The following is a 4,008-nucleotide window of genomic DNA, read 5'->3' as shown; positions in this document are numbered from 1 at the left end:
ATTGCTGCTGGTCAATGTCTCCACGGAGGAATTGATTATAATTCATTTTAATGAACATCATCTTCTCCACATTTTCTGGATGTAACCTCGTACGCCGATTGCTGACAAGGTGAGCGGCGGCACTAAACACTCTTTCGGAGTACACACTTGTGGGAGGGCAACTTAGGTAGAATAAAGCCAGTTTGTGCAAGGGCCTCCAAATTGCCTCTTTTTCCTGCCAGTATAAGTACGGACTGTGTAACGTGCCTACTTGGATGCGGTCACTCATATAATCCTCCACCATTCTTTCAATGGGGAGAGAATCATATGCAGTGACAGTAGACGACATGTCCGTAATCGTTGTCAGGTCCTTCAGTCCGGACCAGATGTCAGTATCAGCAGTCGCTCCAGACTGCCCTGCATCACCGCCAGCGGGTGGGCTCGGAATTCTGAGCCTTTTCCTCGCACCCCCAGTTGCGGGAGAATGTGAAGGAGGAGATGTTGACAGGTCGCGTTCCGCTTGACTTGACAATTTTCTCACCAGCAGGTCTTTCAACCCCAGCAGACTTGTGTCTGCCGGAAAGAGAGATCCAAGGTAGGCTTTAAATCTAGGATCGAGCACGGTGGCCAAAATGTAGTGCTCTGATTTCAACAGATTGACCACCCGTGAATCCTTGTTAAGCGAATTAAGGGCTCCATCCACAAGTCCCACATGCCTAGCGGAATCGCTCCGTGTTAGCTCCTCCTTCAATGTCTCCAGCTTTTTCTGCAAAAGCCTGATGAGGGGAATGACCTGACTCAGGCTGGCAGTGTCTGAACTGACTTCACGTGTGGCAAGTTCAAAGGGCAGCAGAACCTTGCACAACGTTGAAATCATTCTCCACTGCGCTTGAGACAGGTGCATTCCACCTCCTATATCGTGCTCAATTGTATAGGCTTGAATGGCCTTTTGCTGCTCCTCCAACCTCTGAAGCATATAGAGGGTTGAATTCCACCTCGTTACCACTTCTTGCTTCAGATGATGGCAGGGCAGGTTCAGTTGTTTTTGGTGGTGCTCCAGTCTTCTGTACGTGGTGCCTGTACGCCGAAAGTGTCCCGCAATTCTTCTGGCCACCGACAGCATCTCTTGCACGCCCCTGTCGTTTTTTTAAAAATTCTGCACCACCAAATTCAAGGTATGTGCAAAACATGGGACGTGCTGGAATTTGCCCATATTTAATGCACACACAATATTGCTGGCGTTGTCCGATGCCACAAATCCACAGGAGAGTCCAATTGGGGTAAGCCATTCCGCGATGATCTTCCTCAGTTGCCGTAAGAGGTTTTCAGCTGTGTGCGTATTCTGGAAACCGGTGATACAAAGCGTAGCCTGCCTAGGAAAGAGTTGGCGTTTGCGAGATGCTGCTACTGGTGCCGCCGCTGCTGTTCTTGCGGCGGGAGTCCATACATCTACCCAGTGGGCTGTCACAGTCATATAGTCCTGACCCTGCCCTGCTCCACTTGTCCACATGTCCGTGGTTAAGTGGACATTGGGTACAGCTGCATTTTTTAGGACACTGGTGACTCTTTTTCTGAGGTCTGTGTACATTTTCGGTATCGCCTGCCTAGAGAAATGGAACCTAGATGGTATTTGGTACCGGGGACACAGTACCTCCAACAAGTCTCTAGTTGGCTCTGCAGTAATGATGGATACCGGAACCACGTTTCTCACCACCCAGGATGCCAAGGCCTCAGTTATCCGCTTTGCAGTAGGATGACTGCTGTGATATTTCATCTTCCTCGCAAAGGACTGTTGGACAGTCAATTGCTTGGTGGAAGTAGTAAAAGTGGTCTTACGACTTCCCCTCTGGGATGACCATCGACTCCCAGCAGCAACAACAGCAGCGCCAGCAGCAGTAGGCGTTACACGCAAGGATGCATCGGAGGAATCCCAGGCAGGAGAGGAATCGTCAGAATTGCCAGTGACATGGCCTGCAGGACTATTGGCATTCCTGGGGAAGGAGGAAATTGACACTGAGGGAGTTGGTGGGGTGGTTTGCGTGAGCTTGGTTACAAGAGGAAGGTATTTACTGGTCAGTGGACTGCTTCCGCTGTCACCCAAAGTTTTTGAACTTGTCACTGACTTATTATGAATGCGCTGCAGGTGACGTATAAGGGAGGATGTTCCGAGGTGGTTAACGTCCTTACCCCTACTTATTACAGCTTGACAAAGGCAACACACGACTTGACACCTGTTGTCCGCATTTCTGGTGAAATACTTCCACACCGAAGAGCTGATTTTTTTGGTATTTTCACCAGGCATGTCAGTGGCCATATTCCTCCCACGGACAACAGGTGTCTCCCCGGGTGCCTGACTTAAACAAACCACCTCACCATCAGAATCCTCCTGGTCAATTTTCTCCCCAGCGCCAGCAACACCCATATCCTCCTCATCCTGGTGTACTTCAACACTGACATCTTCAATCTGACTATCAGGAACTGGACTGCGGGTGCTCCTTCCAGCACTTGCAGGGGGCGTGCAAATGGTGGAAGGCGCATGCTCTTCACGTCCAGTGTTGGGAAGGTCAGGCATCGCAACCGACACAATTGGAGTCGGACTCTCCTTGTGGATTTGGAATTTCGAAGAACGCACAGTTCTTTGCGGTGCTACTGCTTTTGCCAGCTTGAGTCTTTTCATTTTTCTAGCGAGAGGCTGAGTGCTTCCATCCTCATGTGAAGCTGAACCACTAGCCATGAACATAGGCCAGGGCCTCAGCCGTTCCTTGCCACTCCGTGTGGTAAATGGCATATTGGCAAGTTTACGCTTCTCCTCCGACAATTTTATTTTAGGTTTTGGAGTCCTTTTATTACTGATATTTGGTGTTTTGGATTTGACATGCTCTGTACTATGACATTGGGCATCGGCCTTGGCAGACGACGTTGCTGGCATTTCATCGTCTCGGCCATGACTAGTGGCAGCAGCTTCAGCACGAGGTGGAAGTGGATCTTGATCTTTCCCTAATTTTGGAACCTCAACATTTTTGTTCTCCATATTTTAATAGGCACAACTAAAAGGCACCTCAGGTAAACAATGGAGATGGATCTATACTAGTATACTTATGGATGGACTGCCGAGTGCCGACACAGAGGTAGCTACAGCCGTGGACTACCGTACTGTGTCTGCTGCTAATATAGACTGGATGATAATGATATGAAATCAATATATATATATGTATATATAATATCACTAGTACTGCAGCCGGACAGGTAGATATATATTTATTAGGTAATGATGACTGATGACGGACCTGCTGGACACTGTCAGCTCAGCAGCACCGCAGACTGCTACAGTAAGCTACTATAGTAGTATGTATCAAGAAGAAAGAAAAAAAAAAAACACGGGTAGGTGGTATACAATTATGGATGGACTGCCGAGTGCCGACACAGAGGTAGCTACAGCCGTGGACTAACGTACTGTGTCTGCTGCTAATATAGACTGGATGATAATGATATGAAATCAATATATATATGTATATATAATATCACTAGTACTGCAGCCGGACAGGTAGATATATATTTATTAGGTAATGATGACTGATGACGGACCTGCTGGACACTGTCAGCTCAGCAGCACCGCAGACTGCTACAGTAAGCTACTATAGTAGTATGTATCAAGAAGAAAGAAAAAAAAAAAACACGGGTAGGTGGTATACAATTATGGATGGACTGCCGAGTGCCGACACAGAGGTAGCTACAGCCGTGGACTACCGTACTGTGTCTGCTGCTAATATAGACTGGATGATAATGATATGAAATCAATATATATATGTATATATAATATCACTAGTACTGCAGCCGGACAGGTAGATATATATTTATTAGGTAATGATGACTGATGACGGACCTGCTGGACACTGTCAGCTCAGCAGCACCGCAGACTGCTACAGTAAGCTACTATAGTAGTATGTATCAAGAAGAAAGAAAAAAAAAACCACGGGTAGGTGGTATACAATTATGGATGGACTGCCGAGTGCCGACACAGAGGTAGCT

Source organism: Pseudophryne corroboree, chromosome 5 (assembly GCF_028390025.1).
Source record: "Pseudophryne corroboree isolate aPseCor3 chromosome 5, aPseCor3.hap2, whole genome shotgun sequence".
In the NCBI taxonomy this organism is placed as follows: Eukaryota; Metazoa; Chordata; class Amphibia; order Anura; family Myobatrachidae; genus Pseudophryne; species Pseudophryne corroboree.
This window is presented reverse-complemented; position numbering follows the sequence as displayed.